Raw genomic sequence first — 14,852 nt, 5'->3', positions numbered from 1 at the left:
ATTTTTCATTGTACTTAGTCCTACTAGGATCCCTGAGCGTGCATCTGGATATTCAGGATAGGTATGGGTGAGGGTTAAACTTCCTGTACAGATCCCATAAGGAGAAATAGCGGGCATTATATCCGCCATGTTTCCATACAAGAAGGTGAGGCCAGCTCTGTTCCAGCTTCTCCAGTAAAAGCAGGCGTGGGGCAGCACTCTCTCATGTCCAGGCTACAGTTACACCATACCTGCCGCTCCTGGACATCCATAAGGTCGCCCAGACTTAAGTGACAAAGTTTTTTGCTGTGCTCGTTGAAGGTTCAGGTAGGTAGTTAGTGTTATTATTTTATTTATCGCTCCTTACAAGTTTCATAAAGTTTAAAAATTTACATTTCTCTATAATTTAGTCATTTATGCTGTATTCTCAACACAAAAAATTACTGTAAGCAATTAATCAAACATTTTTCACCTTGGTGTGGTGAAAAATGTTACATACAGAGAGTAAATACCCATTCTAATAATATTTACGGACAACAAAAACCATTATACAAAGATCTTATAAATCACATTTTATATATTTATTCAAATACCTCCCCATCTAAACAAGAGAAGGATAGTTTAGATCTGATAAAAATGGATCACAAGTGTTAATATGACAGGGTCAAAGTGGCAGGAAGTAAAGTACTAAAGTAGTTTTAAGTAAAAGAGAATTGGATGAGTCGGAGCATTACTTTACTTTCTCAAGATAATCTTGTAAGCTGATTTTAATAAGGTTGAAGATATAGCTGGAATAAAGAGGGCTGAAGGGTATCAAATAATGAGATCCGACTAGTGAGAAGTAATACAAGTAATCCAGTAATCCCGACAGAGGAGGCGGCTCAAAAGCTTTGGTTTTAAGTGGTATTTGGCTTTAACGACTTTTGCAAAATCGCACGTCAAGATTTACCCTAGATCTGCATCAAAAACGTTACCCAGATTTTGTTTGGATTTGCTCAATGTAATCTGTTTCGACAGTTTGATTGCTATTGACTACCCAACGTTCTGTGGATCCACACACCACTGCATTCAGTCGAAATTGAATTTGTGTTTTAAGAACTTCCACTTAACTGTTTTTGTTAATTAGTGTAAGAAGTATACACTATTGTTCATATGACTGGTAATTTTCAAGATAGATTAAATCTTAAACATATTGCACCTTGTACTCGAAAATACCATCATTTGAAATTTGGCTAACGGTATATGGCTTACTATAGGCAAAGTTACCTGAGTCAATTGCATCCAACTGTATTCATTGCTTCATTAGAGTTACAAGATATGCATCATAATTGCTTTCTAATCTCTATCTTAGGTCTTCACACATAACAAAATATCTCATATAAGTGAATTTAATCCCAGTGGAATGTGAATAGACACATTCAGTGAGCTAGCCACAACTGGCCGGGCCTATTCAGTGAGCTAGCCACAACTGGCCGGGCCTATTCAGTGAGCTAGCCACAACTGGCCGGGCCTATTCAGTGAGCTAGCCACAACTGGCCGGGCCTATTCAGTGAGCTAGCCACAACTGGCCGGGCCTATTCAGTGAGCTAGCCACAACTGGCCGGGCCTATTCAGTGAGCTAGCCACAACAGGCCGGGCCTATTCAGTGAGCTAGCCACAACTGGCCGGGCCTATTCAGTGAGCTAGCCACAACTGGCCGGGCCTATTCAGTGAGCTAGCCACAACTGGCCGGGCCTATTCAGTGAGCTAGCCACAACTGGCCGGGCCTATTCAGTGAGCTAGCCACAACTGGCCGGGCCTATTTATGACAACCTTGCTCGTATTCGGAACGTGAGGACGTTGAGTTTAGTTCCAGTTCAGCTTCCTCTTCGTACGGGTACGGGCTCTTGAAATCTGGATTTATTTTCGTATGAAGAGATCCACAACTTCGCTGGCCAAGAAGCTCAAAATGAACTGATCGTTTTATCATCAATGACACCTAGAGTACAAAATAGTATAGAAGTATTCTCATTGCAATGTCGTACACATGATCTCTAAGCACGGCGGTGCAAAGGAGTTTTCTATTGGTGCGTATGAGTCAGTGACAGCGTCAAACACCAGACGCAGCACTAAGAGGCACGTTGAATCAACTATTCCTACCATAGCTACGATATTTAGAAGATATTATTATACCGAAAGCTCTTATCAGAATACATTACTCTGGATAGCCCCTTACCAGAATATAAAATATGCTTTTCCAGAAAAAGGCAGTGCTTTGACCAGCCTGGCTGGATGTGGGGGGCGTCATGATATTAAAAAACTCCTGAATTCCTGATTGGTAAGTCTCTTTTTTAAACCGGAATGATGACGAATGCTCGCCTATTTACAGTTTTCTTACTATTATCATCTACCACAAGTGACATAAACGCCCTTCGTTTACCATTTGTGGATTGAATTTGGTAACAGGGATTGCACGAAGTATTGCCAGGTTACATTTAGCTTTCTAATTCTATTCAATTTATATGGAGCACAACTAATGGAAAAAAATGAACTAAACATTATATACCAGATACTTGTGTTGTGACTCATTGTTTACTAACTATTCAGTGGGTGAGTGATCAGTATTTAACTGTAGTACCATTTGTATCAATTGTAAAGCATTGATAACTCTATTATTATATTCACTAGTGCTTTTGCGTGTTTTTAAAAATGTGAATTTAGGGTTTCAAAAATACAATGGGCTTAGTTAACCTACCCTCTCCCGCTTGTTAATCTACATATTAACTGGACTTACTGGAAATTAAAAATTAATATTATTAATTACAAACGCTAATAAATGTAAGTAGAGGATAGGGATTGAATATAAAATATAAGCGGTCTTAATTGAAATATTCCTAAGAGGTATTGATTTGAAATTAGATACCCGGCTATCTAGTAAACATAAGATACTGAATGTATTTCTCATCACTATAGTTGTACTCCAATATAACGTGATAGTCTCGGCGAGCTACTTGTTGTAATACATTTCGCTAGACTGCCTATACAAGAACAAATGGCCGAATAAACGCAAAAACCCAGCGGGCAATAATTTCATTTGTAACATCCGTTCGGAGGCGTTCAGTGGCGTTTCGTGTTGTAGAAACAATTGGGGGACCGAGAAATTTATTCGCAGTTTATGTCGAGCTGGACGTAAAGCCTCAATAAAACGAAGCCAGTGCTGCCACCCCACCGACTGACGCGGGTATTTACGGGGAAATTTATTGCGCCAGTCGAACATCTCTCCGCTTCGGTTCAGTTTTTCTAACGGTGGGCTCCGCCGTCTTTCCTCTTTTTACGACGACAATGATGGCGGAGTTTTTTATGAATTGTGTACAAGGGCGGTTGTTCTACCTTTTCTCTGTTGTTACAAAAGAGCATAAGGGAGAAAAATGAAATGTTCGAATCACATGTATAAAAAAATCCAAGTACGAATTGTGTCTTGCATAACAAATTTATTTTGGATTAAAATGTTATAAATTTAGAATATTGAAAATCTCGCAGCCGTTCCTTCTTATAATGGGGATTGTGATTTCAACCCGTAGTTGTACATCGAGGTAATACGTTAGTACATCTTCATCAGCATCTCTCCCGCTGCTTTCGGAATAATTTATTATAAGAACGGGAATAACACTTGCAGAGAACTTGGAGGATTTTGATCACCATGAAGGGATTTTCAGACCTCTCTATATGTATATTGGAACATATTCCTTGCTAAATGCTTCCTGTATTTGGCTAAATCATTCCTAGTATTTACTAAATGCTATTAGCCTTTGCTTACTGCTATCTGTGCATTTGCTAAACCCTATACAATATATCTACTAAGCACCTAACTATGCCTTTAAAGCCTACCAATAACTTTGCCACTAGGGTCAACCCACTCACTCTAACCAAAATCTTCTGCACTGACCTTAAACATTACTTAACATTCCGGCCCGCATACCCATTCTCACTGGGTACCTCGATGTGAATCGCAATCTCAGTTTTAGTTGTACCCACTTAAATTCTACTTGACAGGTAGAAACCCAGCTACAAATTAACCCTTACGGGTATATTTCAACGTAAAGAATCAAGTAATCCGTTTAAATTATTTTCCAATCGGGGTTCATGTACTATGCATCAATCAATACGAAGAAAGGTTAAAAGACTAATGTTATGAAAAGACTGTACATTTTTATTTAAACATTTCAATATCTTATGGAATTAAATGGTTTTGAAAGGTCGGGTCACACCCCGTTCACCAAGGAATTAAAGAGGCATGGTGAAGATAAAAGTGTTACATCTTGTTCTGTGTCCCCCATAAAGTAAGTTTTACCCTTATTCTGACCACTAAGCCCCAAATCGCTCCTTCCTCACACCCACGTAAACCGTTCCGCCATTTGATATGTTACATTATTTATACGCGAAGAAACGACGCAATGTTTTCCTCCAGCCATAAACATTATCCGAAGTGGTTGCTCCAGAAGTGTCTGTTTTATTCTTTAACATCAACTGCCTTTTATTGAGGACGGCTTCAAGGTTTACCGATTGTTCCTGACATATTCTTAAACTGTAAGTTTTTAGAATATTATGCAATCAAATTAATGTTTAACGTGAGGTAATCGACTTTCGTTGGAGTAGTTTTGGTTTATTTTCAAAGAAACGTTGTTCACGCCCCTTTAAGATACAATATCCAATCTTTTGGGAAATTTTACTTTTTATCGTTTTACATATTTCACAATTTAGTTGCATATTCAAATGATGAATAAAGAAAAACTTAAAGGTAAGAATATAAACTGTTTATATAACGAGTGTGTACGAGTACATGAAAGATAATTGAAATGAGTGAAATGTTTCATTAATATAAAAAATACTAATGATCATGATATTAATTACATTTTATGTAATTAAAAAATACAATATGCTTAAATCATAAAATAATAAAAACATGTCATTCGCTGAAGTTGTAACTCATGTAGATTTTATTTGGGACCGATTTTCCTTATTTGAATATTTCTAATCCCTTTGGAGTGATCTAAACGTTTCAATGTTAAAAGGTTATGAGTTTTAGTTTGGTAAATTTTCCAACCAAAAATTACATTAAAAGTTAGTTACAATAGCGCTATAGATTTTTAGAAAGTTTTGAAAATTCATCATAACACAAAAACTTTTTTCTACACTAAAATGGCATGCGTTTGTTTGTGATTTAGTAGACCTTCTGGGGTAACCGCTGTATTGATGTTACTGATATTATAGAAATAACCCTGTAATAAATAGCGAGGATAATTTTTTTCTAATTTTAATAATATATAATCATATACAGCCAATTTACAGATCTTTAAGAATGTGACTTATTTCTCTCTCAAATAAAAACTTTATCATTAGACGATGTAAAATTTTATTTAATCCACAGTTGGATCATCAAAAATTTAATGTTTAATAAAATTAGCCATTGTTTTAAATGTAACAATATTTTATTGTCTGTTAGATATGTCTGTATTACAATTTTAAGGATAGTTAAGCTTCAATAAGTTATAATCTTTACCAAACAACCAACCTTTACGGACTAGGATTACATTATTTAACAGCACGCACGATGCTGATTACACTTGATTGTACAGTGAACTAGGTAGTTTTATAAACAACTACAATCACAATCCACCTCTTCGTAAAGTTGCAACGAAAGCTGTGAAAGCTGAATGTCAGTTTTCTGTAAATTGCAAATGAGTAATCAGAACAAGCAACTTAAGTTACGGAATTCTAAGGCAGTTTATAACGTACTAGATTCGATGCTTTAGAACAATGTTTAGATTATGTATTATAAATACGCGCGTACAACGCTTACTGGTCGAAATATTAAACCACTTATAACCTCGAAATGTTGTCACTAAGAGGAAGATGACTGAAGCTAAACTTGACACCACGATATGCTATTGCCACTAGTAGAGAAAATCAGCTGTTCGCTCCATTGTGTTATTAAATGTGACAACTTATTTTAAAAACTAATGAGTATTTTTTATACAAAGTATGATTTGGAATTTTCGGAGTATGTAAAAAATTAACTGGTAAATCTTAAAATTCTGTAGTTTCCTGGCAGTACTTACATAACATAATAAAACCCTTTCAAACACAAGCGTTATAGTCACTGAGACGATTAATGCTTTTAAACCTTGCAATATCATTGGAAAATACATATATTTTTATTAATAATCATAGTCCTTGTTTTCCGATGTAGTAATGCAAAAAAGATCAATCCTCGTGATACATTTAATCTTTCCGGTGCTCATTTAATAGATGATCACACTTTTAAGCCATTTTCTGGTAAATCTCAATTGACGATCACGCCTGCACTTGAACACTCTCCTGCACTTGAACACTCTCCTGTACTGGAACACTCTCCTGTACTGGAACACTCCCCTCTGCAACGTGACCGCGATCTGCACGAAAGTGACATCCAGTGATTCCAGGATTGGTGTTCAGTAGGTCAACGGAAGTAGTCTCCTGGAGAACTGGTCGCTGGAGAAACTGAGAGTGAGTTCAACATCCTCATGGAGCTGGACAGCAGACATTGACCTTTGACATGGTTTGGTGAGGTAACTTCCTCTTCCCTTCAGCATCGGACCGGGTCACCCACTCGGCGATTTTCCCTTAGTGGTATTACACGATTATTTGTCCGCCCATGAGCATTACGTACTTCACGCGAGTATTTCTAGATGTATTTTATATTAAAAAAATGAAGACATCTTGTTATAATGATATTCCAAGCCAAGAGGAAAGTATACGAGGGACAAATTTGTTGCTTAATCATACATAGAAAGAGAAATTTCAATTGAAAAACTACAATATTTTGTCCAAGTCGTATTTAAAGTATAAAGAATGAAATAAATATATGGCTATATAAAAAATCAATATAATTAGTAAAGTATGAAGATTTAAAACAAATTATCCTTCGGAAATAACAAAATTTAATTATATCTTGTTTGGAAAATTAATTTGCAATTTGAAGTACGTGTATAAGTTCTGAAAATATTTTAAAATAATAATCAATGCAGTTGAAGCTACCCTTCAGGCTTGTTTTACTTTTATGTATATATACAGTATTTATTTATACATAAAATCTCGTGACATTTTTTCATGTGTATTGTTTGGACCAACTTAAAAGATTTATTACTATCTAACTTTTACAATACATTTAAGTTGTGTTTTGACAAAATTAAGATTCTTTGCCCTGTTTATTTGTTTGTATATATACACATAAACCAGGTAAATTCAACTGTAGAATAAAAATGCAAAGACCAGTATTAAATACAATGGCCGTAAAGATAAATTTTTTACAGATTTTCTTGATCGTGGCAACAAGGTAAATTCAACATTGGTGACGGAAATGTAATTCACTTGAACCAAAAGTGCCCATACACTTGCAAAGCGCGCGCACTTGTGTTATCAAAATTAGCAATACATTTATTATTCTGTTTTACTATTCTAAGTAAAACAGTTCAAATATTGTTTATTCTAATTAAAGTTATTCTAATTTAAAACTGAATTTTCATCAAGTAATTATTTGTTCTCAGATGAACCCTACTCCAATGAAAGCTGTATATACATCCTAGCATAATGTCGAGATAAGGAACCAAGAACAGCAAATAAAGAAGGAAACGGATCTTGCGTCTTATCACACTGAGATCAACACCTCTATAAATAGCAAGGTTCCCCCACACCATACACTACGGTGCTTCACCGCTGGTAAAAATAAGGGAAACAGTTTTGTTCTATCAGGGAGAGACCTTTTAGATTGTCTTATCTGGAAAATGCAATGTGCGTTACAATTTTATTTCCAGCTTTAATCGATTATGTCTCATAATAAATGTGTAAGCAAACGTTTGGTAGTAGCAATAGTTTATTGTGAAGTGTGGTGTTCAATATTTACACGATTGAATACAAAAATTATAATTGTATTTCTTAATACGTAATATCAATAACGAACAAAATCTAAAAATATGTTTTATGTCTATTAATAATACATGAGAAATGAGATATCTCCCATGAATGTGTGATTTAAAATAATGACGTAAATGTTGTTATGGTTAATCATTGTTTTCATACGGTTCAAATACAAAAGAGGTTATTTTTTAACTGTTCGATAAAACACATCATTTAGGAAACTCAAAGTGGTATAGTCTCCATTAGTAAGGGAAGAAATCAAGATCTAGAGTTATTAAAAATATAGAAGAAACGAAATTGTGTTTGATTTCACATACTAAATTTCAGAAAGTTTAAAGTAGCCTGGGAGTTTAGATCTTTAGGTACTCTAAGAATAAGTTAGAATAGAGCCTCATTGTAATTGCAAATACAAGGAGAAAAATAGCTGAGGATTTATCTTTTGAAGGCTCATTGTGAAATAACCCGTAGACGAGTAGGAAAGGTAGAAACTTGCCAAACGATTCTTCTACACTTCTGAGAAACATATTGAATTCAAATTAATGTATTACAAGAAAGAATGAATCTTAGAAAAGCTGAAGCTAAAGGCATTTTATTTGGGGGTATTGGTTTATTGCTCCAAAATAATGTGCTCGTAAACACGACCTCTATCACCGGTAAACACATAAGGATAACAACTTTACCTCTAGAATTTCTGGGAACAAAGTTTTCCTGGTGGTTTACTGAAGTTTGTTATCAAATGTTGTGAAGAAATTGGCTCGTCGATATTGTAAATAAGTTGTCAGGACTGTTTGGAAGTCTGTGAGCTCTGAAACTAACAAGGTGTGTAAAATATGTTTGTTGAGAATCCAGCGCCGTTTCCAAAACATAACAAGAATTGTTTCGATAATTATAAATGGACTGAATTACTTTGGTTTGCTAACTTCAAACTATCCTGAAGGGCCCAATAAGAATGAGTTCGTCTAAAAGAATGTCGATTTTCAACAAAATCACCTCAATTCTATCCTAAATTAAACGTATTTTATGTCAAACTGTTTTGATATAGTCATGGATCTGAATCAAGCGTTAAGTACTACTTCACACAGAGGTGATATTAATACACTAAATACTTGATACCAATCAGGTTTTACCTTATAAAATAAATAATTCCTAGTACATTATTCATACCGGGGCCACAGTCAGCACTTAAATAACTTTTGTCTCTTTTAAGCTCCAATAGTAATATCAGTTCTGGAAGTTCTTTTCAACTTCTTGAAATCATTAAAGGCTAACAAGGCGTAATAGATTCACCATTTTTGGAATTTTTTGGAGGCCGTGAAATTAAACTTGTATAACCATATCCGATGTGTCGCCTTTATCTGGGCAACCCAAGCCTTTCAATCCGAAAAGTAAAGGAGAGAACACTCTTTTGCCTTCTTTGACGGATATATGCTGAACAGAGAAAGCTTCTCCTTCTTCCAAGGTGGCATGATTGAGATAATCCCCAGTAACCCTCCAAATGGAGGCTGTAGCGAGTTATCTTGGCAGGAGGTAACACCAACAGCCACCCTTACTCCTATTTACCCTGAATATCCTGTCATTCAGAAACCCAGAGGTCGTAAGAAGAATAAGTGCAATGAGAGGGGTTTCCAGCTCAATGAATTAAATCAACAAAAAAACAATAAAAGATGAATGTTAAGCTTTTGAATTCTACAATTTGACATGGAGACTCATGAAAATGTTTGTTGAATCAGAATCCAATCCCCAATGGTAGAAACAATAAAAGTCCTATTGTATCTGAGTCCAAACATGATCAGTACGCCTATTGCCGTACTTGATTTTAAGTAGTACCGTTCAGTACATGTGTAATAAATGACGTAACTTCATACAGTTACGTTTGTGCACAAATAATGTACTTATTTAAATATTCTGCTTGTTCTATCAGTGACAGGCAAGAAATTAGATGATTTCAAGATACAATAGTTTGCTTTATAAAAGTATTAGATAACAATGCTTCAACACCCTACCCCATATGACAGTTGTCTGAAATTTCCACCGTTGGCCAGATTAACTTTGAGTCATACTAATTGCGGTTTGAATTAAAAAAATCGTGAAGTTCACCAGAATTTCATTACCATTATAATGTGCAGGAACAATTAACACAGATTACGTGTAATGAACTTAACTGACGTCATTGTTTGCTCAAATTAGTCAATTTACTTTCCATGATTGATTTTATTTTTTGCAATACACATACATTTATATTTTTACGATAAACTTAGGAGCTACAGTATTGGTATTTTATTGCATATTTTTAAATGCTGATTATCAAACTCACAGCCTATGTAATAAAACTAGATGATGATATTTCACAATTTTCTAAATCTTACTTGTGAAACTGGGACAACATATCTAACTATTAAAGAATACAGAAATCCAATAGTTTAGTTACACGACATAAATATATACAAAATGTAAAATTCTATAGAAAACATAAACTCAGTTTCCTTGCCATGCAAGAATTCACTGTATTCATGTTTTCTAAATTCCTGCATTAGTCAGGTCAAACCTCTTTTAGCATCGTCCTTCATTGGTGCACACTGTTGTAAGGGTTGGCACAGTATATAAGGGACAGTCCGGATAAAAATGATCTGGTCACAGTCGGGACTTGTTATCTCTAGCTCAGTCCGAGGTCCGACGACTTAAATCCTGCAGCTGAATCCAGTTCTTGCTCTTTACAAGGTTGATCCCAACATGTTTTGTCAATTATCTTCACGACTAACTATTTAAAGGATCTTTAGATTGTAAGCTTTGACAATCCTCTCTTTATTTCAACGAGATTAAATATGATTACGTCAATCGATTTTTAAATTTTTAATTATTATCCTAAATTGTGTTTTTTGTACCACTATTTTCAATAACTTCAGATCGGAACCGTGTAACGCATGCTGTAGACCATTTATATTTATCATCCTAAATTGTGTTTTTTGTACCACTATTTTCAATAACTTCAGATCGGAACCGTGTAACGCATGCTGTAGACCATTTATATTTATCATCCTAAATTGTGTTTTTTGTACCACTATTTTCAATAACTTCAGATCGGAACCGTGTAACGCATGCTGTAGACCATTTATATTTATCATCCTAAAATGTGTTAAATGTTATTATATAACTATTTTAATAGATCACTTCATACCCCGTTTATCATATTATTGTTGTAGGCTTGCCTCAGATTATTATATTTTAGCGTACAAAAACGCCATGTCCGAAGCGGGATTAGAACCCTGAACCCTGGGATGATATGGCGAGCCGCTAACCACTCGGCTAGCAGTGCTGACAATTGAAGCACGAATAGGCGCTTAGATGGTGGCACTCGGCGCCTACTAGATTACTGAACAGCTGATAAACAAGCGCTGAAATAGCTCGGCAGGTACTCGGCCAGCCAGCTGGTAGACTGGACGTGATTATTTGGTAAACTCATCCCGATGCCCGAACGTTTGCTTGTTGCTTATGCCTGGCGATACTGACCTCCACATTCTTCAGCAATGAGGAAAGTGCTCCCTAAACTGTTGGTGGGAATATTGATTTACGTTTGTTTCTGTTGGGAGAATATTTTTAGAAACTGTGGTGCATATGAGGTTCCTCCCTTCTTTATTACAAGCGTCTTCTTTCCATAAGTCTATTTATATTGATACAAATTTTATACATGTAGAAAGAACTAGGAAATCTTAGTAGAACTTGTATAAACTAGGATGGTTTCTAACTATCCTCTTTCCAAACAGTGATTTGCATGCCTTTGATATAGATGTACTTATTCACAAAAATACATTTTGGTGTAATAAAATCATTAAATTCTTGTAAAAAAGAAACAAAATTTGATTTTTAATCTAAACTTACTTGCTTCTAACCAGGTAATCAATACATCTGGAGACAATTTATTGTTTTATATTGTTATATTTTATCATCCAATAATAAATTTGTCCTGGGTGTTTGAGGAAGCATTGCAACCTCTTGTTTTGTGGAAAGTAAATTTAATTTGATGTAACATTAATTTGTTGGTCAGTTGAAACGAAACTATGCAACTTTATCAACTTTTATCTTTATGATAGGTCTGAATAGAGTAAATATATTCAAGATGTTTTCATTTTACTACATATTTTTTTACTATTGGTTAAATCCAAATTTTCTAGAGCAAGTCCCATATATTAAATTAAAGACTTCAAAACTTAACTTCAATACATCGCTGATAGGAAAAGTCGTTATAACGATCATTAACGAAATTTTGCCTAATTAGAAAGTAGTTTTAGCATTTTGGGATAAAAAACTTATTATTTTATATTTTTGAATTGGGAGGTGGAATTAAATAATTATTTTGAAATAAAACACGACCTATGATATGAAATTAAAACTGAATCCATCAAATAGTAAACGATACAAATAGTGTTTATCCGGCCTAAATTTAATACTTTAGATGATTGAATTTTTCCCATTCCGTACTCATAATTAAAAAATGAAATCCATTATTTTTGGGAAAAGAAGCATGCAAACTAAAGAGTTATTCTCAGAACTATTACTTTAAACCACAGCAACTATGTGTTTAATGTTATTTTTAGAATTATTAATTGAAACTTCATTAACTGTTACTTTTAATTGGAACAAGATGGGGTTTCGATTTCATAACTTTCATTTATACCGTACGTTCCTCCCCTCCCCAAGCAATTACCAGTATTATCAATAAAATTTATAGAAAACCAAACTTTAATAGTGAAATTAAAGATTTAGTTTCCGTGAGTTATAGTATAGAATTAGAGATTTTTACATTACATTCATTCCTCAAAATTAGTTGAGAAAGGAGTGTATTTAACTTCCGGTATGTATACGGTATAAACATTTGTTTATCTACCAATATGAAATACTCGTTTTAAGGCGGCAGCAAATTAATATGTTTGATCTTGACTTAATTGTGGAATTAAAAATAACAGTTACATCACATAAACAATGTTTAAGTAAGTACCGTATATCATCTAAAATATCCTCATTACAATATCAATGGTTTATTCTAACAGTAAATCTCGTGGTATTGAACCCTCAGTGTCGGAAAGTGAGGCGCGACGCCAGGACGAGACTAACGCTATCTGACGGCGGGCGGATGATATAACCCGGTTTTTCCTTCGTCAAAAACGGATGTCGCAAGAATTCAGAGCTACAACTGCCCCAGAAACAGAGAGTGGCATAACAACTTCTTATACCTCTGTCCGATTACCGACCAATGGTATAATACTTGATTTCCGCTGAATAATTGAACCTTCTCTTCTGCAACGCCTGCAAGTAACCTCACCCTCAGGACTATTAAATGGAAGTAATCTTCAGGTACTATTATGTCTGAGATTGATCAAAATCAAACCACTTTTATAGTCCGCACCTGCATTTTATTTTCTACCTATATAGTAATGTAATACGCGATTATATTGGTAATGTTTTATACTTTTGAATATCATCTGTACATGTATAGAATAATTCTAAATGCCCTTAGAAATTTTCTTAAAATCTGATATTTTAATCAACAACTAATTTATTAAATGCTTATTAGGAGAACTATTACAATCTAAAGTTTAATTGCTACATTTTTCTTTTAAAAAAGAGGGCTGATCTGCTCTTAAGACTTGTTTTGCCCATTCTGCTGGACGAGTTATGGGCCACTGGCTTGTACGAGAATCTTATCAAACAGAATAAAGAGAAGAATCGCCAAAGGAAAAGGTGAATGGTATTGGTAAAAGTGTGAGTCACAGAGAGGATTGGAACCTGCGCTGTCTCTAGCTCAGATCCAAGTCCAAAATCAGAGACCACTACAACTACAGAACTACAAAGTATTGTAATATGACAATACAGAGGTCGTTGTTATCATTATGAGTTTTAATGAGACGTGAATCAGTGATTTGAGGTGTATCTGTATCTGATGGGATCATGGTTATATATGATACTGGTGATAGTGAAGGACCCTTCATAACCCGATTTCGCAAGCGAGAAACACAAATGCGTGTCAAGGTTTTCGGTAAAGTACGCGTGTTCAAATATTAGAGGGTATAAAATTATGCATTTCAAGAGATTGGTTCTATGTCAAAATTACAGAGTTTAGACTAACCATGACACTGTTCCATTGTAATATCTCCTTGGGTTTTATATGCCTATCTGGATTTTTGGTGGGTTTAGGCTTGCTTGAGCTAAGACTAGAACCTCAAAAAAACCTTTTCAGTTTTATTATTTAAAAAAATAACCAGAAATACTAGAGCTACTTGAAGTTATCATAACTTACATTAGTGATGGACTAACGAAACTTGAAAAACTTTAACTTAAGTGTCCCTTTTCATGTCTCGTTTTACCATCTTTGTTACATTTCCTCTTGGCCATGCTAAGAAAGCTACAAAAGCAACCTCTCAAATTAAATTCCAGAATACGTGGCTGTTTTATGGCTGTCATTAAGGTTTAGGAAAAATTACAAACACAATTCAAATTTGTAAACATTTTGAATTCCCAGTGGAGAGCAATATTCAGTGAAATAAATGTATGGCAAAACTGAGTAACCCACTGCACAAAAACAATTAGACCTGTTTGTGGTTTCTCATATTTTCACTACTATCAATGGTAACAATGCTGAATTCAGTCTTTCAAAGATAACAGAATATATATAGTGAACTGTGCAAACGAATGATTGCAATACACGTTGCATAATTTCCCATTGTGGTAACGCCCACAAAGAACATTCTATCGATGCGTTACTACATTGAAATCACATTTCTTCATCTAGCGTGTAATAAATAACTTCAAACTTCCAATACTCATTCATAAAATATTATGAAGGTTGTAAATCAATTTCGTGATTCGTTTCATTTTTTAATTCCTTTTTTAAACTAATAAAACTGCAACTTAGGTTTTGTTGTAGATTGCAACGGTACACCAGA

General features: G+C 34.7%; 2 protein-coding genes across 2 annotated transcripts in view; one reads left to right on the top strand and one right to left on the bottom strand.

The window, feature by feature from the left end:
- LOC124366449 (acetylcholine receptor subunit alpha-like 1) overlaps nt 1-14,852 on the top strand; it is a 727,733-nt gene that overhangs the window by 524,726 nt on the left and 188,155 nt on the right. The gene's annotated exons all lie outside the window — the stretch shown is intronic.
- LOC124366453 (retinol-binding protein pinta-like) overlaps nt 1-14,852 on the bottom strand; it is a 135,260-nt gene that overhangs the window by 17,842 nt on the left and 102,566 nt on the right. The gene's annotated exons all lie outside the window — the stretch shown is intronic.

Source organism: Homalodisca vitripennis, chromosome 7 (genome assembly GCF_021130785.1).
Source record: "Homalodisca vitripennis isolate AUS2020 chromosome 7, UT_GWSS_2.1, whole genome shotgun sequence".
NCBI classification, from domain to species: domain Eukaryota; kingdom Metazoa; phylum Arthropoda; class Insecta; order Hemiptera; family Cicadellidae; genus Homalodisca; species Homalodisca vitripennis.
This window is presented reverse-complemented; position numbering and strand designations above follow the sequence as displayed.